The sequence below is a fragment of the Dermacentor andersoni genome, chromosome 6, assembly GCF_023375885.2.
Source record: "Dermacentor andersoni chromosome 6, qqDerAnde1_hic_scaffold, whole genome shotgun sequence".
Classification (NCBI taxonomy): Eukaryota; Metazoa; Arthropoda; class Arachnida; order Ixodida; family Ixodidae; genus Dermacentor; species Dermacentor andersoni.
Window position 1 is genome coordinate 63,767,899 of NC_092819.1, and position 25,686 is coordinate 63,793,584.

Genomic DNA, 25,686 nt, shown 5'->3' on the forward strand with positions numbered 1-25,686 from the left:
CCCTCCTTATCTTTATCAGGCAAGGAACTTTACTTTCTAAGTTGGTCGGCACGTTTTCAGTGAACTGCAGCCGTCTGCTTCTTGTAAGGTTGTTGTTTTAGTTGTTTTTCTCATGTGTGCTATGAGCGGCGCATATAATGTGCAGTAGGGTCGTGGAATAAGACCAGTTAGAAGTTAGTGCTCATCCTGTCACCTGTACTTTTTCTTCCATACTCAAACTGAGTTATGCTAAAGCAAGATAAGAATCCATTCAGTCAGTTTGTGCCTTCGAACCAGTTCACCTCCACAGTGCACAATGATGCTTTTATAAAGGGACATTGAAAATATTGTTTATTTTCTTTGAATAAATAAAGTTTAGTATGAAGTTTCACACTGCATTTTGCAAGTTTTAATTACCCTAGTATAAATTTGTATTCTAGAATGTGAAGGATGAAAACAAGCATTTCCAACCTTACACATTTCCAATGACATCTAATCACTACAACTTAGAGGAAAGGCGCTACGATCTCAAACAGTCGCAACTTCTATCCGCGGTTGTTGTATATAAAGGCATTACGCACCGAGAGAATATGGTCAAATCTTAAAGCTAAAACTACGGTAAAGGCTTGTACCAACACGCTTAAACAAGGGAGAACATTTCAAAACACATAGTGCGGAGGTAAAAAAAATAGATCATGGAGTTTTACTTGCCAAAACTACAATCTGATTATGAGGCACGCCATAGTGGGGGGACTCCGAAATAATTTTGACCACCTGAGGTTCTTTAACGTGCACCTAAATCAAAGTACACGGGTGTTTCTGCATTCTGCCCCCATCAAAATGCGGCCGCCGTGGCCGGGAATCGATCCCACGACCTCGTGCTTAGCAGCCCAACACCATAACCCCTAAGCAACCACGGTGGGTACAGTGCACAGCTGTGAAAATTTTTCCTATACCAGAAATAAGTTTTTGGCCAGGGGCTCAAGAACCGGGGGAATCGCGCCCTGTCTGGCGCTGTTCACAGTGCCACCTCAGCCAACTGGCACATTTGCACGCGAGAACGAGAGCACCAAGTCCGGCCATGACTGGTAAACCCATATGACGATACATTACCAAAATATACAGTAACTAAAACAAAAGGACGCGTACAAACGAGATGTGTCCTTTTTATTCAACTGACATATAATCTTCGCGCCTTCTCCCCCTTGTACGATATAGAGGTTACACAGTTCTGCTTATTCTATCGTCTTACATCATGCATGCGCACTGAGCACATCAATACGTTCTGGATATCGCAGAAGCCGTTGTTCACGGCGTGAGACTCACGATAGCGAAGTCAAATGCGATCCTTCTAGAAATAAAGAAATTGTTTGCCTGCGACAAACTTTGCAAACAAGAAATAAAATACGAGCTTACCAAAATGCTTCGTCCAGGTTGGTGGCGGCACGCAGTTCGTTGGCGTTCACCGTTGCGCATTACGCTGTGTTGTTAATCACGCCGCCCTCGCTTGTAGGCGTGAGAAGAGCATCAAAGTATTATTCTTTTCTGTCAAATACTGCTGCTTCGTAAGTACAAATAGAAAATTTTGAGTTGTCAAGCCTACCCCAGCATACTGGCACATAACAGCTTCCCGCGCTCAAATCTCGCTGTGGATTCGAATTCGCGCTGCGTGCATTTCGATGAGCTGTTGGGGCGCCACCTAGAAGAGTTTGAATATGGACAAAACAAAACAAAGTTCTAACATATGTCCGTCTAGATTATTTTATATTTATTTATTTAAGATATAAGGCACATGCTGTTTAGAAAATACTCACGGCAAACAATGTTTCAGTTTAGTTTCTTTGGCCTCTCGGCCCCTCCGATTTATGTCCATTGTCAGCTGGCCTGCGGCCTTTAAACGATATTCCTTACATATTGTGGCTCAATGTCGAGGACATTAAACCTGGTTGAATGGGGTTTAAATGGAGGGACAATATTTCGTTTTGTAGAGTATTGCTGCTGGGGATAAAGCGAGAAATATAGGCTGCTTCTCGTCGGCAAAAGGAGCCGGACGAGCAAGTCACGAAATGCAAGAAAACGAACGGCTTGCATGATTACTAGTACAGTCTCGCTTGGTTGACCAGTGAGAAACAGCATAATTACCAACCTAACAAATACAATGGACAGCCGCCAAATCGTTGGTCAATTAGACATGTTAATGATGAGTCAGAGTGGTTGTTATTTCGTGTTTGTCCGTTTGTAAACGTGTTGTGCAAAGCTTCGTTTATTCGATGTTGTGCCCCATTTCCACCAGAAAAAGAAAGAAAGAAAAGCGGCGTGTTTCTGTTGACGCGGCACGCGCAAGTGAAACGGATTTACGGGCAAGCCGCGCGTGTCACGTTCACACATATATCGCTCAATAAAGCATTCCGGCGGTATCGATCGACATACCGGCCGCACCACTGGTGGTAACGGCTATAGTGGTACCGGTGGTAATAAGGGGAGCCGAAAGGACCTAGAACCTCAGGGCACTACAAGAATATATTTCATGGTTTCACACCTGCTTACTGCAAAAGTGTACAAAGTACATGCATGGTATAGCACTGTACTCGTAATGCAAAAATAAACGAATTAAAATTAATTTGTAAACTAAGAAACCAAGGTGAACCTTCAATAATTCACGAACAGGTAGGTTCACACTCAACTGACTCATGAAACAGTATGCTAGCTGTGCCAAGAATCTTAATTAGTCGAGCAATTAATGGTGGTGACTGTCATGTGCAATGCCTTGGGGAAATGCATGCAGAAGTAGGACAATAGCTGTTGCTCTGTCTTTGCTCATGCCCTATCAACTGATTAATCACTTATTTATTTATTTATTTTTATTTTCACATACTGTAGTCCAATTGGGCTATCGCAGGAGTGGGTTTGTACATTGCATATAACAAAATATTTTTCTGCACAAATCAACTTCAATGCCTTAAAAAACATGATAACTTCAATATAAAAGATACAATCAGTATAATAAACGCAGCATGAATCAAGTAAATACAATGATTTTTCTAATTTACCTAGTTTCACCTGGGAGTAAGTTCCATTTTTCAATTGTATGAGGAAAGCTATACTTAAACAGGTTAGTATGCAGTTGAAATGGAGCAAGGTTAAGTTTGTGGCTATTCCTAGTAGGTTTCAAATTATCAGGAGACAGATAGTTGTTCTTTAATGAGTAGTGTGGGGTGTTATTTGAATTATGCAACAATTTAAGGCATTCATAATCACGCCGCTTGGACAGAGGTAGTAAACCGATTTGTTGTTTATTTAAGTCATTATTCCAAAAAATTGGAGAGTTGGAATTTCCCCTCACAAGGCACTATTGGCAATAAAATCACCTACAGTGCTTGTCGAATGGGTGCCGCAGTGCTACAGTTGACCTGCAAAGACGGGGCCGAACCCCTGCTCAGAAAATGGAAGAGAGGCCGAACTCTCTCGAGCCCTGGCTAACTTTGAGCACTGACTGTGTTGAGTGGTATACTATATATTGTACTACCACACAGTACAATGATGTATATTAATGATTAATACAGTAATATTATGTATATAATAATAATAATAATAATAATAATAATGATTCAGATCTGCTACCATATCTGCATCTCCTTCCTTCATGCTACAGAAAATGTCTATGGAATTCTTGCTGTCAAATCAATAAATATATACTTCAGAGCATTGTTGCGTTGTTGTGACATCACTGGAAACATCACTTCACAGCATTAAACCTTTATCGGTCAAACCTGTGCTCAGAAAAACATGTGGCACTCAAAGCACAACAACCCAGCGGCGAGCATGGTGTGTCAAGCGCGTCACATGACTCGTCAAAGGTCGTAACATAATTGCTGGTGCTATATATATATATATATATATATATATATATATATATATACATACCTTCCGCAAAGTACAACACTATTTGCATCTCACGTTGACTGATATCTTTCAATTGTTAGTAGGTGAAATGCAATCCACAGAAAAAGGATAAACAATTGTATGCATATCTATCAGTATAATCACGGAGTATCAGGCTGGGCATCAACCAAATTGATTCTTAATATCTGTAACTGTGGCGAGGAAAGCATATGTCGCCTTGAAGAAGACAAGTCCACTTGTTGAAACGTTGGCTCCTACTTTCATCTTGTTCTCGGTTTGCTCATCGTCTTGAATTTCCATTTCCTGCCTTCCCCATGTTTTCCCTGGGTTTGTATACATGGTATTTTAACACGCAGCCTAAAAGATTGCAGATTCTTCTCCTATATGCATAGTTGGTATATAATTGTGAATCAGCAACACACTAAAAAAACGTTTTCTTCTAGCATAACACTGAAGCATACAAAGTTGAAAATTTACTGTGCCTACCTGGGCGTCATTTCACATATTTAAGAGGTGAATCATTTTCCTTTGTGTACATGTGCATTGGGCTAGCTCCCAGATCAAACTATATGCCATCAATCTGCACAGTTGGCACAGTAGGAATTCACAAGACAAATTTTAGCAGAGTGCACCTTGTTTACACTTTTCTGCATTTCTGTATGCAAGATATAACACTACAATTTCCGCTGAAGATACTGTGCTTGTTGTGCAGGCCATGTTTTGATGCTAATGGATGGCACCTGTATAATCATGTAAGACTTTTGTGAATATATTGGCACAGCAGCACCTTCTGTTATTTTGTATGTATATTTCTGACCAGCAACACAACCAAGCAGAGGTATATTGTGCTGTAGGCAAAACAAGTGGCCACTTAGATTTGGCAGCTCTAGATGGGCACATCGCATCTAGTCGTTCCTCACCCCACTTTAACATTTACATTTCACCAATGGCAAAGGACAATGTTGGATTCCGTAAAATATCCAATTTCAAATGCACTATGGATGACTGACTTTTGAAAGAACAATGAAGTGATGCCTGGAAACCTGTGTACCAACTTTCTTCCCATATTAGTTACTATAATGCCTTACAATGTGTCTTAAAATTCTTCACATGGTGCACCTAAATTTGGTGCTAGAGTGGAGAGGAGTGCAGTAGTTTGACTTTACCTAGGGTAGCAAAATGCCTCACAACACTGCTACATCAAAGTAGCAGTGTTGCAGCGCTCAACGGTGCCCTTAAAGGCATCAGTTGCGCCCATCACATAACAGGGGCAGGGAGAGTACAAACATAAATGAGATTACAAAGAAATAGTTACAACAAATAATAGGACAAAGTACAGAACAAAGGTATGCTAACATTGTTTAGGTATTAAGAAACAGAATGTAAGAAATCATAAGAATTGCAAAACAAAAGTTATGCACACAGCAAAATAAAATGTTGAAAATATGCATGCACACATAAACTACGGTATTAATACAGGTATTTATTAGTAACTCACAAAAACAACTAAACAAGAATGTAATAAAAGAGGCAACTAATTAACAGTGCGTAGCACGTCGTAAAATTTTAATGTCAGATTCTGTGGCAATATCAGAGGGAAAGCAGTTCCCTTCAGTGATGGTGCAGGGTATAAAGGAGCATGCATATTGTAACATGTGAGATGGTGTACGCTTAAATATGAGGTGGTGATCCCGGCATGAAAATACGACAGGTGGTGACTGAAAGAAATCATTGTGAAGAGAAGTACGATTATAAAGTTTGTCAAGCAGGCAAAGACGCACTGATTTGTGGCGAAGGGATAGTGCTTTTAAATCAGTACGTGCTTTTAATGATGACACGGAAGTGTAAGATGAATAGTCGGAAAATATGAAGGTGAGCAGCCCAGTTTTGAACAAATGCAATCTCGTCAACAATGTTTACCTGCCAGAGTGCTATATTAGCGATGCGTATTCGAGCTTTGTGTGGATTAGTGTAGTGTAAGCAAGTTTATGTATGTTGACAAAAGCATGCTTTAGGTTTAATTTGATGATGCCAAGAGAGTGGTGAGCTGCTGCAAAGATGGAGTAAATGTGGTGGTTTCATGCTAAGTCGTAATGTAAATGAAAACCTGTGCTGGTAGTTGAATGTTAAACTGGGATCTTCGAAATAGTCGATGACTTGTGAATTAATAATGTGTTCCATAAGTTTGCGAATTGTACTGGTTAATAATATTCATTGGTAGTTAAAGGGTGATAAACACTCGCTGGATTTGTAGAATGGGATGACTTTAGCCACTCACCAGTCTTAAGAATGAACCCAGGGGGTATGTTGCGACACTAGCTGGGACACATTCTTGAGCAGCTTGTTATTAAATTTGCTGTGACCTGTTGTAGATGAAGTTTTTAATCTGTTTAGTAAGGTAAAAATGCCCGACCCACTAATAACAATTTCAGACATGTCAGATTGCATGGGGAAGTCAGGGCATGCAGTGATGTCTTCACATTTGGACACTCAACAAAACATATCATTTAGTAACTGCACACACTATAACTCAGGAACTACATCACCACCAGAATTAGGATTATGTCAGGCTGTGAATAGGGGTTTATTACGTGCCATAATCACTGTTATTCATAATAAATCATAGCTGTAAACCTGTTGACGTGTGGATTTTAGTAGCATCTGGCATTCTTTGTCACATAATATGTATCTTTGCCATGTCTTGGCTTTTTTTTTTATTTGCCATTCTATAGAGCGCTTCATTTTATTTATGAGGTGCTGCAGGCGTTTATTGAATGTTTTGTTGCATCTAATGCTGAGAAAAAGGACGAACATTTTGATAAGATTTGCAAAGGTGGCTCTAAACATAACCAGTTCTCTTCAATAGCTCGACTGTGTCTGCAAAGGTGGCTAATTAACGATTATGCCGAGTAATGTTGGCCCTATTGTAGCACCTAATGTGTTTAGTAGAGTTTTCTTTTTTGTTAAAGAGAAGTTAAGCAGACCTACTATAACTGCATGATCAGACAGCCCGTCCAGGTGAGTAATGCGGGAACAGATTAGAGGATCGCTGGTCGAGATGAGGAGGAGGAGGAATAAACATTTATTTTTGAAACAGTATCCCGGGTTAAGCCCCAGTTCTACTCTAGGTGGGAGGTCTCCTCATTCCAGGAATCCTCTGGCCTTCGCTGCCTCCTTGGCCCTGGCGACGAGGTGTCATTGTTGCTCCAGGCCCTCGGAGACGAGCTTGGCCTCTCACGTTTCAATGAGGTCTTCGCTTTCTTGTCTGGCGTTATATTCTTTCGGTGAAGGCGATGCGTCTGTATCTAGATGCCATGGACACTCGAGGATCAGGTGCGCCAAGGTGTATGGTAAGCCGCACATTGGGCAGCGGTATCCTTGTAGCATTGGGCATAGTCTGTGCATGAATATTTCCTTGTAGCATTTGGTATAGTCTGTGCATGAGTATTCCGTGGGTGTAAGTGTTACTCTGTAGTCTTCTGAGTGTGGTACTTTCTTCTTCGGTGAGCTTTGGGTGAGGTGGTGGGTGCAGCCTGCGTTCCAGCCTGTGATATTGAGGGATCGCTGAGTAGGTGATGGGTACGGTCTCTGCCCCTGCTGACGCAGACCGGCATCTTGAGAGTAGGAAGGGTTGGCCCGGCAGGTGTGGCCTCGGGCCACGGCGTGTGCTGATTCGTTCCCCTCCAGCCCATCATGCCCAGGAACCCAGGTCACGCAGGTGTAGCGGATCGAAGCGCTGTCGTGCTTCAATATCTTTAGTGCTTCTGTCGACACTAGACCCTTAGCATAGTTCCTGACAGCTGCTTCAGAATCGGAAAGAACTACAGCTGCGTCTGCACGTGGTAGTTGCTAGGGCGATCGCCGTCTCTTCTGCAGTCTCAGAGTTTTGCGCACGGACTGTGGCAGACGCTAGCTCTCTGCCCTTAGAATCTGTGACGTTCAGGGCGTAAGCATTTCTTTGCGGGTATTTGACTGTGTCGGTGTATCTGGCATCCGGACCTTGCCTGTGTCTTTGCCGTAGGGCATCCACTTGGGCTTGTCTTCTTTCCTTGTGGTACAATTGGTGCTATGCACAGGGATTTGCAGATGTTTGGAGGAATTCTTTCTTTTCGGTCCGTGGTGGCCTATAAAGGTTTCACTGTAGCTCAGCCGTTGCAGCACTGATCTCCCGGTGGGCATGAGCTTAAGTCATTCTAACTGACTGGCTTTACGAGCTTCGGCTAATTCTTGCCAGGTGTTGTGTATGCCCGTCTTGAGAAGTCTCGTAGTCAAAGCCGTAGATGGTAGGCCCAGGGCAGTTTTGATGGCTTTGCATATTTGAATGTTAATTTTTTTCTACCTCTGATGAGATCTAGAATATTGGCCAGTGTACATGATGAACAGGTTGGGAGAGTAATGAGTTGAGGTAACATATACAGGAATGAAGGAAAATATGCCATTGAGCGTGAGCAGCTGTGACAGATTCTGTTGTCCAGTTAATAATGGAGAAATTAAAATTGCCATAAATGATCACAGTAGAATGCCAAAATAGCATATGCACTTCATTTAGAATGTTTTGAAACTCGCTTGAAAATGCACAATTTACATCCGGAGGGCAGTAGTATGCACTTATGAGAACATTCTGCTTGAGCATTGAAGTGAAATGAAAATGTGCTCTAGGAATGAACGAATGCCAGTTGGAACTGCAAGAATTTATTTTTTTAAAGCTATGAGCATGCCACCTTCTATGCAGTTGCATCATTCACAACAAAAAGTGTTGCATGCAGATGTGAAAAGAAAAATTTTATAGGAGATGGTATCGTTTAGCCACGTCTTGATTAGTACAAGAAGAGATGTCACGCATGAATCAATCAGTGATGAAAGTGACATATATTTTGACATCAAACTTCAACCTCTAGTGCATAAGAATGACAGGTTTGTAGACGTGTTATGGGTGTGTGGTTGCATAAACTGTCAGTTTCCACACTTGCATAAGATGAAGGTTTGGCTTGTCATTCTTAAAGCATGCTGAGACAGACGCACTGCACAGTTTATTTCCGAGTCCCAAACGTATGTGTCGTTGTTGACCAAGAGCTTGTTAAAAACCAAGCAAGCTTAGTGTGAGCTGTCTCATACTGACTACAAATTTTAAAAAATTAATAAGAAAATAAATATATCTGTCATCCCGATTGCTGATTTGCTGTTCCTAAGTGATGGGGTAGTGTGAAAGTGACATATTTTATTTGTACATATTGTACTCAACCCACTGCAACAGTAAAAAAAAGGAAAGAAAGGAAGGAAAATGTAATTTTGTGAAATTATACAGATGGAGCATCCTTCTTTTTTTTATGCTGAAGTAAACAATCAATATATGCACATGTGAATATGATATATGTGCATGCACTAGAATAACTTTCACCAGTCATATTATGTCAGCAAGACAGCAAGGTGGGCGAATTGGTTAGGATTTATCTTAGTTTTGGTAACAGCTAGCGCAAAGGTACGATGAGTAGAAAACGTTATTAAATACACGAGCAGGGCTGTTAATGGTTTGTGAACACTTTTCTGTAACGCTATGTGTTATATCCGCGTCCACAGCGACCAGGCCGGCATGGATAAGCGTAGTTTATGATTGAGCTCTTCCTTGTCATTTGACGCGCTGATAACCACGACTTATTACAATACGGCAGTTTCTTAACGTTTGCTAATCCGGCTTGGGCAAAGCTCCCGTCGTTGTGTGCCACCTCACGTCCGCCGTACGCGGTGCCGGCCGGGCAATAATAGATTGACTTTTGGATGGTAGTACGCTCGCTGCGTGAGGGCACCCCGCAGGTGAAGGGCATGGGAAAATAGCCCATTCTTACGACGCGGGGTTCGGTATGTGACCTGTGATTAGCCCGAGGGTTCAGATTAACTGCGTAGCTGTTGCGCGGCCCAATGCTTCGCGCTGCCCGATTGTAGACGGTGGACATTGTAACATATTTTAATTTCGCTTGCGTTTCGCTCGCGCAAGAACTTTCCACGACTCGCTGACTTCCCGTCTGTTGCCAATGAATGTTCCCCGGCCAGACGCTCCTAGGTCCAAGCCCGGCCCGGGCCCGAGTCAGCAATTGCTTGGCCGCCCCGAGCATCCTTGGACCGAGTTTGGCATATGCGGCCGACAACGCTTTCTGTCTGGCCAGCGCTAGTAGTAAAATCGTGTTTTGTCAACAATTAAGTTAGCGTGTTGACGGTACGTGAAACGTCGATCGCTTCCGTATCACAGCTCTGTTGGCATTAGCCTTTTTTTCTTATTGTGTTACACAATAGGTGCGATTGCGATCACTTTATTCCGACGGTTATGCTATGTTATGATAGAGCAGGCAGGCCGGATCGAGGTGCCGTACTCGCTAGGGCCTTTCCTTGCCGTGCTGCGCGTACACTATCACCGATAGGTCGTTTATATGGACGGTAGGTAATAATAATAACGATAACCCCGAGAAAGGAATCCATTGACATACTGGCCCTGGAGATAGGTTCATGTTTGCCGAATCGCACCGTATGTATGTATGTATGTATGACTCGGTCGAATTGGCACGTACAGTTGAGAGGCTCTCATGAGATATGCTCGCCGACGACATGCCGATGAAGTGCTGTTTAGTATTTTTCTCGCACACAACTATGTAAACGAACTTCCTATTAGCGTGTAGGCGAATGATGAGGGCGACATATAGATACAGTACCGTACATATTCGCCTGAAGAGGAACATAACAAATGTGCACATGGTATTCACATTTTATTAATTTAATGATGATATATGTGGGCTGTGTGGACCTTTAGGGTGTAGTGTAATATGCAATGTAGGAATGAAGTATTAAGAACACAACAACAAAATTTCTTGTCATATGACCAACTGAGTAAAATGGGCTTTTCAAGTGAACAAACATACCCCACAGGAATGCCACTTGTAGCTTTTTCAACTTAGCTACCACATTTTTAGTCACATATGCAGCTAGGGTATGCAATCCAATTTTAGAACATGGCTTAATTAGCAAAAAGCTTTCATAATCTTGAATACAGTTAATGCATTAGAGGTGCAGCCTTAGTTACTGTACACATTGCATAATCTGCACACTGCAGAGCATTAATTTGCATAATTTGTTTTGTACTTTCTTCTGCATGTGGCTGCAAGCCTTTGTTTTCAAGAGTGCGCCTAGGAAAAAAAGTGTTTGTGTTTGGTTTGGATGATGCACTTCGGTGGCCAAGAGAAGAAACATGCAAATTATAATATTTTTTTATTAAGATAGCTGCATTGGACCAGCAGGACCTACCTTTCATACCATGATTAGGGCAAGACAGATGGCACCTGACAAAATCCAGAAAATGTATCATCCACTCTGAGTAATTGGTGAGCAAGCTTCAATACCATGAGGGGCCAGTGAGCCTTGGCTTTGGTATGACAGGAACAGTCTTGAAAATACCAAAACATATGTGCATAAGGGACAGGAGTTGCCTCTGTCTGAAACCCACTGATGACTCCATTATAAACGTAAGCAGCAGTGCTTGTGCTATGCTCTGCTGCTTAATTTCAGAGAGACTAAGAGATGAACGAAAGGCATAGATAGAAACATTGAGAGGAGCATTATTTATGTTCTTTTGCAACATCATGCTGCAATTACCACAAATTATAAACACTGCAATAGTTGTCTCTAGCTTGCTCATTTTAATAATCGTTCCATTCACAGTCTCAACTCAACAGCATAACACAACATATTAACTTATTGCGCTAAAGTCTGAGAGTGTGTTGGTTACATATACTACATTTGGTTACATTTACGTATACTGGATGAGTGAGGGGCATATGAACACACTTAGTGCTGCTTTCCAACTGAGATTATTCAATCCATTGAGCAACCTGACTTTAAACTTCTGCAGGTGACTGTTCAAGTCAATGCACATACATTTACCCACATCTACTGTTTGTTCTATATTGATTTCTCTTTTACGAGTAATCACTGTGGATTATAAGGGATATTACAATTAAACATTGAAGGCCATAATTATGAAAATAATATGGCCTTTGAAAACAAAAAGCATAGACAGGCCATCAAAATGACAGCAAAAATAAAGAATAAATTAATTGTTTATTTAAAAAGAAGCCTAATAAGCTTATTAAATCACCCATGACATGCCTCTTAATTGGCTCTTGAAAGTTGAGCTCCAAGACTGGCATGCTGTGTATATCACTGACAGTAAGCACCAGACTAGCAATACCAGAGTAACAGGGGAATCACCCATTGCAATGACCTCTGAAAATTTAGTCAATGGAGTTAGAGAGCTCTTCTAAATCACCTTTCTAGCAGCGGAGTAACACTGTACCATTTTGGAACAATACATTTGTGTTTCTCTGACATGACCCAAATACCTCAAATGGATCCCAGTACATATGGGAGAAGTAACCATGAATGGCCCTCCCAACCTCAATGAGAAGGCCGACCGAGCCGCGCGAGAACTAATCCACCGCGTCTCGGACAGTGACGGCACAACACCCCGCAACCCCCGGGGAAAGGGGAAGGACAGCGGGGAGGCAACGACAACGAAGTAGCGATACGAGACAACAGGCACAGACTGGCCACGTACCACGACATACTGACACACTATACGAAACGAGGAGAAACATACCCACAACCCCGCAAACAACTCGACAGGTTTCAAGAAACAGATTGGAGGGGGTTGCAAACCAGAATATTCCGAAACCCAGTACATTTAGACAGAGTAAATTCAACACAATACCCAGACGCGAGCAGCAAGCTCTGCAAGCACGAACCCGCATACAATGCACAGATCTCATGGAAGTGCACACAGATCAGATCGATATATCTAGAGGACAAGATAGAACAGGACCTTCTCGAGGAGCGATAGCTAAGCGCTCTGACTAGCTCGGAACTACACGACCAACTATGGGCTATCCAGTGGGCCCGGGCAGCAGTGGAAAGGCTATGCCTCACCGCACATAATGCCCGGGTGGCCTGAGCCTGGGCTGGAAACCTTGCAGATCCTTTTCTCATTAAAGTTATTTCCGTACGTCCCTCCCTGGTTCAAAAAAATTTACCTTCCTAAACGCCATGTGCATCTTTAGAGGCATGCCTTATAGAGATACACTGGCAATTTAATCTCTCCCCCATGGATGCTAAAAAGTCTCAAAAGGCAAAATGCTACTCCCTGATAGATGCTTCATATCAAAAAACATTTGCCCTTTTTACACACAATGCTTTGTTTAAGGTCACATTCAGAGCAAGTGAAAAGCACAATTAGGCCTATAATTCCCTGCCTGTAATGATACTTTGTACAAACTTGCTGTGAAACAGTATTGCATGAAGCTACACTGACTCTCTACAACTGCAGAAGATTACTCTTTTCATTCAGGCAGCAGTGACATTTCTTTCCATTCATAATAAGTGAGTCAAGATGCCTGTGCTCACATTATTAAAATTACGTATTTCCTGATAATAAATTGCAGTTAAGAATACTGCGTCCTTGACAGTGCTTGCAAAATTGATGCAGCAATGGCTGTCGAACTTGAGCGTAAAAGCATGTGTCGCATCAGAGCAAACTTTTCAGGGTAGAAAGACGGTAAGTGAGCCTGGCACAAGAGGTGCGGGTAGATACATGTTCTTGATGTTGTTGTGTTCTTTGTTATCTGCCATGGCATTGAAAAGGCCAGAGATGTGTCCCTGTACCTAGTGTAAGCAAGCATTAAAAGTGAGTAGTTGTGAAGCTTGTGTATCTTCTGACAAAGCTATGTGGCTTTACTGTCTTGCTTCAGCTGCTAAATGGCACTCAAGGAATTGGTGTGTCTGTATTTGGGTGAAGTTTGATAAAAATGAGGCTGCCTCATTGGTGTCATGTGTGACTTTACCGTGTACCAGCCCCGTTCTGCAGACTCTTGTCATGTATGGTATGAAGCTCAAGTAGAGTTGCAGACATCCATTGTAGATTCCTTATTTTTATAAAGAGGGAAGTACTTAAGGCTGACTGATACTATGCTTCCATCTCTTGTAATAGCAGCGTCTGTACAAAATACATTGGTCCAAAGGAACATCAGTGTACAGCCGTGCCATGGCCTTAAGTCTGTTCTTGCACCCAAGCAATCAGAAGTGACTGCAACATGCAACCTCTTTAATTCAAATGCTCATTCACATTGAATTAGCAATGCTGCCGTGGTGTTCACCTGGGCATGTTCTTGAGCGAACAGAGGGAGAGCAGCTATTGCCCTCATCACGTTCTGAATAATGATCTCAATCTGGTCCCTATGCTTCAGTGAGGGCCAGTAAAACTGAGCCTGATAAATAATATGTGGCTGGAGTACAGACCAAACAGCATTACTGGCTATTTCGGTACAATCTTCTCCACATTTAGATGCAATCCTTCATATCAGGTGGAAGGTTGACATTGGTGTCTTCTTTATTTTGCCTAGCCAATTTGATCTTGTTCCGGATTGGCGAACATCGAGACCAAGGATCCGTACTTCTATTTCTTGTAACAAGGACCAGTGCCGGTAGCCAGGAATATATTGGTGCATGTGTTGGGGGGGGGGGGGGGGGGGTGAGCATTGTCTGCACATTGTCTGTCCTATGCCAGGTAAACAGACATGTTGGGTTCGGGGGCAAGGAGTTACGTTCCCGGTGTAGAGCATGCTGCAAAGCAATGCCGGTCTAGCCTGGTGTGGTTGGAAACGCCTTTCTCAAACTAATTGCCAATAATTGTTAGAAAGCTATATTGTGGCTACTTTTCCTTGCAGCAAGGTGTGTATTGTCCAAAATGAGTGATGCACGAATGATGGATGTCGCTGCACCTATTGCTGCCTGCAAATGTGAGCCACCATTCAGGAGCACAGCAGTACTGGACGGTAGTGCTAGTAAATTTACATAATTAGCAAGGCTTCAATATGCATACCCTGGAGTTAAATGTCAATATTGATTAAAATGGCTGTGACATATGAGTAGGCTTTGTTTTTTGTGGCCATTATCTGGCTTTCGCGCACCCCCTGGATGGGCTGTATTATTCTTGCATCCCTCTGACAACAAACATTTGCTTGTGAGTACTTCTTGCTACCTTTATTACTGATTTCTTTTCTTGATACTCAGATCCCTGTCTTTGCAATGTGGCCTCTGGCTGTTTATGTTCTTAGGAATGCAGACTTGTATGATGTTAACATATCTGAAAAGAAGCAGTATACACACTGAATACTTGAATGATAGAAAGCCACTGCTGTAAAATTAATGGTCAATCTTGGAAAGGGTCACCTGAATTGGCCACAATGAATAATTTACTGAAGCTATAAAAGCTGCTTTTCTGAATAAATTTTCCAAGACAAATACAGCAATATGCATGTCATGTTTGACGAGAATTCACAATTACCTGAAGCATATTTGCTTTGAGAATTAGTCCCAGGTGCCACAAGCACACTTGATGCAGAAGCTTGAAAGCAGTACAGTGACAGCCACACACCTCTACCACGTGGAATAAAAAAAATCCCAGACGGTAGCACACTACTCACCCAGTTAAAAAAAAAAACACATGTTGTCATTTATTGAAATTGCTCTTTATTTTTAAAAGTTCAATTCAGAACAAGTTACTACAGAGTGTACTAATGTTTATGTTGGTTTCCATATTACATACCCCTCTGTGGCAACAAAATGCTGCACATACGCAATCAGTCATGCATGCCCTCCTACAAAGAGTGAAATGGAATCTGAGTGAATCAAGTGACATGTGGCTCATTTGTAGTTGTAGGTAAACTTGATGGCTGATAGCACTAAGGGCAAGTAATAGTAGTATAAAGTTTATTTCTCTTAGTGGTTTGGGCGGTCGGTGCGTCCCTCAGTCCAGGGCTCCACTGATCTCTGTGGTTTGCTGGGCTTGATCGAGAAGAGCTCTCTGGCTCTCTACATCTTCACTAGCAAGCCAAACATCCCAGTGCCTGTTACTTGGCACTTACGCCATAAGGGGCGAATTGGAATTTGGAGGCTGTAGTTTATACGTTCATGTTACGTGGGGAAGAGTTGGCAGCTCCTCGCACCAAGAACACATACTTTCATAGAATGCAGGGTGTACCTTAGTGAGTATTTGTAGGTGTAAATATGTGTTAGTCTGTACACAGCGCGAATCCCTGGCCTGTTCTTTCATAAGGTTGGAGTGCGGGCGGCTGTATTTTTGTCTCTCCTTTTCCTGGTTTTCGAAGTGTCGTGTGGGTCAATGGGAGTTCCTTGAAAGGACTGACTAGTGCTCGGATGCTTTTTGCTCGAGCAGTTCGGTCCACCCTCTCATTTTCCTCGAGTCCAGAGTGCGCCGGGCACCAAATTACCACCTGGTGCAATTCTGTGAATTTTGTATGGGACGGTACCCATCATGCACGAACAGCATGCTGCCTTAGAGTCCATCATGGCCAATGCAGATTGTTTCTTTTGCTTCTGCATCTCGAAAGGCCAGCGCTATGGCTGCTGCCTCCACGGTGCAGGTTAAAGGGTTCCGAATGGAAGTTGTTATCCCTGTGGACCAATTGAAGGCCACTATTTTGAATTTGTCTGTTGCCACTCTACATGCATCTGTGTAGTATACGTCTGGATTTCTTTCACATTTCTTTTGTAAAGCCTTTGATTGCGCTTTTCTTCTGCTTTGGTGGTGTTCCGTGCTCATATTCTTTGGGATTCGTGAAACTAGAATTTCCTCTCTTGTTTGTCTGGGTAGCAAAACTGTTTTTTCTCAGCCATACTGCGCTATCAGGGGATATCCTGCCTTTTGTAACAGAGCCTTTCCTTGTTTTGTAGAATTCAGATGTTCTCTCTGAGGCATGACCACATGCCGTGTCATGTTCTTCATATGTGTTGTGAATACCAAGAGCCTCCAGCTTTTTGGCACATGTGTTTTTGGGAGCCCTAGCTGCCCTGATGATGGAGCTCACTTTAGACATTTCAGCCTTATTTAGTTTTTGAAAGGGGAGGCTATAGGTCACCCTGCTAATAATTAATGCTCGCACAAGTCTGACTGCCTCTGCTTCTTTGAAGCCTCTTTGTTGTTTTGTGACTCTGTGGATCATTTGTGCCACATTCCTTGTTCTTTGTCTTAATGTTTCTAGCATGTGTGATGCCCTGCTGTTGTCTTGGTACAAAAACTCAGAATACATTCAGGTATGTGGACACCAAGGGCAAGAAACAAGGAAGGAAATTGAGATTGGCTGGGTGGTTTCTTTTGATGCAGTGAAACGTAACTAAAGTCCAAGTATGCATTCACACGACATCTGCACATGAACACGTTACTAAAATACATCAAAGCCTGACCAAGCAAACAAATTCGCAGGCCTATTTAAATTTATTCCATTTGTCCTTTTCAGCACTGGTCAAACGTGCAATACATGACTATGAAAACACAGTTAGTGTCTGTATACAAAAAAAAAAAAAAAAAGAAATTGTAGGCTGTAACTGCCTGAAACTGTGATTTCTAATGCACAAACCTTTGAGCATAGACAACTTGATACAAGGAAGTGCTGGTACAGATTTCCCAGTGAAAATGCATGCAGTTTGAAGCTTATTTCACAAAACTGACAAAATGAACGTAATTGTGTGCACACACTGCGTGCCTCCATTTAACACAGAAACAGGCTGGCTGTTCGCATTGTTCATGCTGCATAACAGTAATTTGCCGCCTTAAAAATAATGTTGCTGTGACGCAAATCGCTCCCAGTTGAAAAAGACAACAGGAGTTCCTGTCGCAACTACGGAAATTTCTGTTCTACGACAGAAGTTCCTGATGTTTCTGTAGTTGCGACAGACATTTCTGAAATTATGACAGAAATTCTGATGTCCCAACAGAATCATCCTGTCGTGAAGACCAAGAGTTCTGAAGTCGCAACAGCAACTTTCTATCGCAACAGCGATTCTGACGTCGCAACAGGAACTCTCTGTCGGGACTACACATTTTCGGTCGTGGCGTTAGAAATGTGCCACTTTCGGTCGCAGCGACCTAATTTCTGACGCCGCGACAGAAGCGCTTTCAGTCGCGACGCTTTAAAATTGTATGTAAATTTCGCATCGGTGGTGTACCCTGTACTTTTCTCTTGCGCGGTATTCAATCGTGCTTCTCTGAAGCCGGCAATGCTGATAGCACAGACACCGGTATTAAAGTCGAAGTGGCCAATTGTTATAATTGTGCCGTGACGACGAAGCACCATAAATGCCCTACCGGCCTCCTCAAAATCGGCCGCTGATGAAAATCATATCATCTGCGGGAATGGCTGCGTATCCGTTTTGTGTTATTTGGTAAGATGTGGCACACAGGCCTGTGGACTTACATGTGCCGTTACACTGACACAGTTAACTTCCCAGAAATATTGCATAAGCTTTTACAAAGCGAAAAAGAAGTTTTGGGTTGTTCCACAAAGTTGCGTGAAAAGCTGTCTCGCTCGGGTCTCATTATTCTGGTACAGCGCTGCCGAGAGATGCCAGTATGCTGTCAGAATGAACAATCATCCATGAATGTTTATGTAGCTATCTTGCATTGAACACAGAATTATATGCGCGCTCAAAAGTGCAGAGCGAGAGACAACTGTCGAAATTAGCAGTAACAACCTAACAGTGTCCCCGGTCACCGTTGTCTATTTCTGTATTTCTTATTTAATATGGATATCCTACAGCAAAATCGATGTTCTAGCACTACACAATGTACCTGTCGATGGTAAGAACACTTTTACTTTTCTAGAGATGCGGCAGTTGACGCGGTGGAATGAAAGCGCCTGTTGACTCTTAAAATGCAAATATAAACATAAGCGCAAAGTGTTTGTATGGTGGCGTAGTGGTAAGATGCTGGGCTCGGGATGCCTCAGTCCGGAGTTCAAATCCCCTGCAGGGAGAATTTTTTTTCCTTTCTTTTTTTTTTCTTTTTTCTACAAACAAATTTACATAGCCTTAAAGAGGTCTCTGTCAATTTTTAATTGAATATTGATCAAGAACTACAGGACGTCACACTACGGACAACAGAACGACAGACTAAAATTTCCTGTTGTGTTTTTCAAGTGGGCTGTCACAACCTATATCGACACTTAAGGCGAAGTGGTTATCAAACACACCTGATGACGAAACTCCAATACTCTTTGACCCGCCGTGGTTGTTATAAGCGTCCTTGGAGTTGTGCTTAGTATTAAGCACGAGGTCACAGGAACAGATCATGGTTCTGACACGTAAAACACGACAATTAAATTGAAAAAGAGAAAGAAAAAAGTTGAAACGTCTCTTTTTTGTGCGGCACTGTCTTCTTGAGTTTTATTGAGAGGACCGGTAAGTCTCAACACCGCGACATAAAAGGTGTGAGCATTATGCGCATAGCGCAATGCTTCCGCGCCGTACTCACCACGGCAGCTTGAAAAGGCCGCGTCAAACATGAGGCAACTGGGCAAGCGGTAATCCGAAACGCGCCGTTTCCAAAAGCAGTCGACACCGTACGCGGTCCGATTTTGTGAGGACTGTGGGTGAGGTTTCACTAGCCGCTGTCATATCGTGGCGCAGGAGGGAATACCCGAGCACGGCCGCGCGAACCACGAAAGTGTATTGTAGTACACAGATCACGTCAAAGCGATGACTACGCAGTGGCCGATCACCGCCGTGCTGCGCAGTGGGGCAGGTAGCTTTCTTGTGAGGTTCCACACTACACGAAACACTCTCCGACGGCCGCCAAAATTACCTCGTAAGCACGCATATAGACACACACGCAGAACTACGATGAGCAAAACAGGTGCCGTCACCGGCGCCGACGACAGTGGCGCTTTGCGAGCTTTGCCTTCAGTTTCACTTTTAGTTGATGGGAAGACGAACAGAAGCGAGGACATTCTGCGGCCTAAGCCGTCGAAGTTTTGCATGGTCTCGCTTCCGAAGACAGCTCGTCAGATGCCGACCGGGGGTTCTGGCAGCGCGACAGGACATTGTGGTCGACGAGACGAACAAAGCGTCTATTATATCGCCCTAAATAAGTTGGCTTGCACTCCGGAAATGTATAAATTTGCAGAAAGAAAAAAAAAAAAAGAAGAAGAACAACTTGGACAATATATCTCTCCTTTCTCGTTTCCTTCTCACAGATGTGTAAAAGAAAAGAAAATAACGTATAAAATAAGAAACAGAACTCCGTTTACGCTAAAGGGAGGCCTGTATCTTCTAAACTCCCTCTTAAAAAGGATGTAGAATTGAGGTTCTGTCTCCTTCTTTCATCCGCATTTTGCGAGGGAGAGAAATGGAGGACGCTGAGCATTTCTACACCACTCTAAGGGAGCACGCTTTTCAGGCACGTAGTCTCAAGGGAGGTCACATCCCTTAAAATGCCTTTTTCGGCTCATTTCCGTTTACAGTGTGGGATCTGCCCAGATTATTTCGGAGGCAAAATTTGCGCGTCCTTGCGCGTGGCATTGCTGTAATCTTGGCTCCGACTAGGCAACAAAATGCTTCGCATCTAAAACCGAATGCTCACGTTCACCATCCTAAGTGGTTTGTTTGTCAGCGCAAACTACTTCGCCGAGGAATATAAGCCTTCGTAAATCTGCCAGCCGTCTTTTGCACGTGAGGTACGTTAAGAACTTTCAAGAAGCGAATGTCACACTTTATAAGCTATATATCCTAAGCCCTGCACGGCTGATCTCATGCACAGGTGGCAATGTGCTTACGGAAACAAATAGAAACGATGGCTTACAAGTAAAACGCCTGTCTGTGTGTCTACTGCAGCTCTCAACTACAGCCACAGAGAAAGGATCTCGGCGTTAGTGGCACGGACGACGCACAGAGAGCAAGAAAACCACAGAGAAAGGATCTCGGTGTTACTAGCGCGGACGGCGCACAGGGAACGAGAAAGAAGAAAGATATGCAAGGCAGAAACGTTAATCGAAGTAACTGACCCGTTGGCTAGTCTGTACTGGGGCAAGCATAGAAAAGATGAGGAGAAAGTAAGATATGAAAAGGATCTGTACGCACAAAACACGAGGAAGGCAATTGACAAAGACTACCGTCTTTCACTCAATCCAGATGCGTAAGTATTTCTCATGGCAATCGCTCTGCCTTTCGCAAAAACTGTAGGTTGATCAGACTCGACTGCTCCGACAGCGGTGGTTGAGCAACCCATCATGCGACGACACAGCGTATGCATAAAGCATATACAGTCATATTGCGCTGTTCACAATTGGTAATTGTCCAGTGAGCCGCGCAATGATTCACCTAAAACCTGAAACCCGAAGGCCCGAGAAATTGTGCCCCTGCGTGTTGAAATTACACGCCAACGGCGCTAACACGGCCGCTTGTTTACTGCGATCGTAATGTTTCTTGAAATAAAAAGGAGAGGAGAACATTTAATCGCCTAGACAGGATGGCGTCTAGTTCTTTTTGCATAGCAGCAATAAAGAGAAAAATTGTTAGACTCTGTAACAAGATTAACAGACGGCACAAGTTCACAAAAGCACAAGTTTGTGGTAATAGTGCGGGGGGCGGTGTGTCGGAGCAGCATTCCGTTTTTGAATCAAGCTGTCTTTATTTCATTTTCTTTCTTTATTCACAGCAGTTGCACTGAATTTGTGTTCGGGTGGGGTGGCTGCGTGATTTCTTGTGAACTGTTCGAAAGACGTCTTCCTCAAGTATCTCAAGGGTCCCGCTTTTACCTTGTTCTCGTTTTGCTCATCGTTAAATGTCTTTTGTAATTTGAATTTCGTCAAGAAAAATGCAGAGCACATGGCGGCTAGGTTTGTTCATAGCCTAAAGTGCAGGCGCCTACCTTTAAAATATATAGTCAAGTAGGGCCTGGATAACCTTAAAACTAGAATTACAATCATGCCAAGGGCCCACCAATATAAAGCCATCTGACAAGGTTGGCTATCGGGATGGGCAAGAATATCAGCCAATCTCCGTCGATATTCTAAGTACTGAAGCCAGTCACATAGCTCATTCTTTATAGACCCATTTACAAGGCCCAGCTCACAGGCAGGAAACTCAGTTCATCGCATTACGCATATGTGTAACAAAGTCTAAACGTCATTATCTGTCACCCATACTAGCGTCTATCACTTTCTTTTTCTTCCCTCAAAACAGGGTAGCTGGCCAACCTCTCTCTCTCTCTCTCTTTTATCATTGAACTTTTCTCTTTCCCTGTGTGTCTATTCTTCGCAAAACTTTGCTTTTCTTTTTATCACACGTCGAAGTAGAGGAGTAACCGACGCTTTTGGGACGCGCCAAATTTTTCTTGCATAGGCTTACTCTAAAAAAAGAAAAAGATAGCTACGAAGAGCAAACGAGGTCCCACTGCAGCCCGAAATGCACGAAAAAGAAAAGATGAACAGGCTCCCCTATCAACCGAGTCAAAAAGACCTGAAGACGCCTGTGAGATATACAGATGAGATAATAGATGCGCACATATCCAGTGCCCATATCTTAAACCCCCACACTTCCACTAAGCAGGCGATTTGGCGATGAGCCCCTACTTTTGATATAGTGGCTCCGAATTTCACAAGCATATATCAAAAGCAACGTAAGAGTGTGATCAAATCAAGCGCCTACGCCCAAACCCGGACATGTTAGTATGCTGCGTTATTCTACTTTCGACGCAGCGTCGGCGTTCTTAGAGAGGAGGGTGCCGCAGTATCTCCTCGAGATCTATATCTGAGCATCAGAATACAGTGGTGAAAAAGAAAATGTTCTTTCTCAAAACAAAGCCACGTTGAATGCCCTTTACACACAGATGAATGAAATCAACTTATCAGAATTATCATTATGTTTAAACATACAAAATAGAGGATTGTCAGGAAGCTATAGGGAAGTAACCAACAGTACAGCTGAATAAGAAAGCTTGCCGTTGTCAGGACCGTGAGGTAGACGAGTCGTCCGGCGCTTGAACGGAAGTTCTGGTGTCGTAACCAGCGCTTTAATCATCAGCCTGCAATACTTCATCTAAAGAAATGCTTCTTTCTGAAACAAATATACGTTTCGAGGAAGTCAGCAGTTTCTTAGAAGTTACAGTTTTCTTTGCCCCATTGTGAGCAGTGGAGCTTCGCGTGAAATACCGAACCCAGAGTTCCTGCAAATATTGCCTTGCATGGTTATTGCCTTATAACCGCATGAATAAAACATTTACGATATGCAGAGCGAAGCACAGTTGATACGCCACGCATCGCGCTCACTGTGTGCCGACAGGCACACACATTCACTGGTTACCGAACAGAGAAGGTTGCGAATGGTGGTAGCTTGCTTGAAAAGATGCTTGACCGAACGTTTCAAGGGGGGGAATAGCAAAATGCATAGCACAGCAAGCTGATTGTCTTTCAGCATCGGTAAAATCTTTCGTCTGTCACGAGAACGAGAAACCAAACAAATACGATTCCCCAAGCCGACGCAATGCTTCGCTCTCGCTTTGCCTGTCAGCGGTTGTAGATCGACTCGAACAGGACGCATGCGCGAGGCACTCAGGACTTCTTCGACACTATGGTATTGACTGGGACGGGTAGTGACCGCAAACGACGCGAGAAAGCGGGTGAAGGGAAAACGAATGGCTGTACCGAATCGCCAAGGTATGCTGAAAACGGCGTAACATACAGACAAAAAAAAGAAAAAAAAGGCAGGCAGAGACTCAAATCAGAGGTGGACGCGCCGACATCTTCCCGGCGGAACAAGTTCGCCGAGGAGGAAGGTCGTAAATACGTTTGCGGACAAAGACAACACGGGAATGACGTCTTGATTGTGTAGCTCTATTTACGTCCGCGTCCGCTGCGGCTGTTTTTATCGCCTCCGCGTCAATGAGCTGCTCTGCGGGCGATCACTGTGGGCTGCGAGCGGCGGTAAATCACGCAGCGCTCACGGCGGCTGGTAGGCGTGCGCTCAGGGACCGTGCAGGTCCGCCAAGGAGCCAATTTTCGTGGAGTTTCGAAATACTGCAGGAGGTGCGCGTTGTAGCAGTTCACGATTGAAGTTGGCTGAAGTTACTTTCGAAACTATACTCCGTTTCATACATGGCAGTGAATGCTGTGGAGGCTGTAGAGACTACTTTCAGTGGCTTCGTTCGCACTTGGATATAGTTCGATGTTTTTTTACCACAATTGTGCGCAACTGTTTTTTAATGTACGCTCAGTATTGAATGAAGCAAGTTTTAATCCTTAGAAACACTCACACTGTGGTATACGGCTGCTAATGCGTTGTTTTAGATCATTTTTATTTTTGCTTTTCAGTTTGTTTTTCCCAACCTGCGGCTAGGAGCCTCCCGTGAATGCTCGCGCGAGCGAACGCTGTAGGCGCGCAGCGTAGCGTGGACGGAACGCGTGGAGTGATAACGTCTCTCGACCGAACTTCTCGCGTAGCTTCCACAGCGTTGACTGCTATGTATGGAACGGGGTATAGGAGTAACAACAGCGTACGGAAGGGCTTCCGTGATATCTGGACGCACAGGGGACACAAAAAAACTTGCTGTCGTGATCCGTACTGAGCGTCTGTCTGCGACACAGCGCTGAGAATTTTTATTACGCCGGCGACCTCCAGTACACGTGTTCTCTTGACGTTCTCTCCATTTCATAATATTTTTCTCCTTTTTCCTTTGCTAAAAAAAGCAGTGTTGCTAACTGAGCTCATTGCTGGCTCATCCCTGCCCTTCATTCCTTCCGTCTCTCTGCCGGCGTAAGCTTCACGTCGGTCACGAAACACCGTATTTGAAAACTTTGTAACTGAGATATGTGGTTCACGAACGAGTTAATTTCATCGGTTTAAGCCATGGCTTGCACCGGAGGCAGCCGGTGTGAGTAAGGAAAGTTGGAGTCAGTTCTATTGTGAGAGAGTGGGCGAGCAAGCAACTGAGACAATGAATGAATTAGCGTACGAAGTGAGTGAGTGAGTGAGTGAGTGAGTGAGTGAGTGAGTGAGTGAGTGAGTGAGTGAGTGAGTGAGTGAGTGAGTGAGTGAGTGAGTGAGTGAGTGAGTGAGTGAGTGAGTGAGTGAGTGAGTGAGTGAGTGAGTGAGCGAGTGAGTGAGCGAGTGAGTGAGTGAGCGAGTGAGTGAGCGAGTGAGTGAGTGAGTGAGTGAGTGAGTGAGTGATGAGCGAGCGAGCGAGCGAGCGAGCGAGTGAGTGAGTGAGTGAGCGAGTGAGCGAGCGAGCTGCCTGTCAGGACAGCCAGTACAACCAGCTCCAGCATTGCACCCATCCGGAGTGTTGCGAAACGCTCAAATACGCACACCATCCGAGAGCATCGCCCGAGTCAGGTCACGGATTTTCCTCCAGTTTCACTACTTTCAGAAGCGTCTACTTGTGGGCAGAAAATGAAGCAGAGGAAGGTGACAGAAAAATGAAAGAAACCCGGAAGACATCCATCAAGACGGCTCGGAAACGACGCCAGAACACCAACCCAGAACGACCCACCGCGTTCCTCCGGGTCGCCCCGCGCGTCACCTCGCGTCCACGAAATCGAATCACACAAGACACCTTTCTTTTCGCGAGTCGCGCCATCGTCCCGCCCGCACACAGAGAGACGCACCGCGTTCACATGCTGGCGGCGGCGGTGGCGGACGTCGCGAGTCAGAAGGCTGCCGCCGATTCTCTGGACGACGGCCACCGCTGCTCCGGACATCGCGAAGGCCCGCTGGGCGCGCGGGTGCTCCTAAACAGGCCCCCTTTGTTGCCACCGTCGGGGCCCACAAAAGCCGCCGCGCGCCGGAGACCCACCGCAGCGACTCAATGTCACTCACATGATCACAGAAGCGCGCGCAACGGCGAAGGACTTCACAAGGGGAGACGAGTGAACAAACGCTGGACGAGCGTGCGCGGGCGCGCTTCGAAGCCCACGCGCG

At 44.0% G+C, this 25,686-nt stretch overlaps 2 long non-coding RNA genes across 7 annotated transcripts in view; both read right to left on the reverse strand.

Annotated features, from left to right (window-relative positions):
- Positions 1-25,686, reverse strand: part of LOC126522746 (uncharacterized) — a 785,183-nt gene that overhangs the window by 501,335 nt on the left and 258,162 nt on the right. The window lies entirely within an intron of this gene.
- Positions 4,142-20,170, reverse strand: LOC129382499 (uncharacterized). Its single transcript, XR_008610592.2, has 4 exons — positions 19,247-20,170; positions 11,173-11,311; positions 6,161-6,245; positions 4,142-4,205 (listed from the first exon to the last, which is right to left on the reverse strand). It is a non-coding gene; the product is annotated as an uncharacterized lncRNA (long non-coding RNA).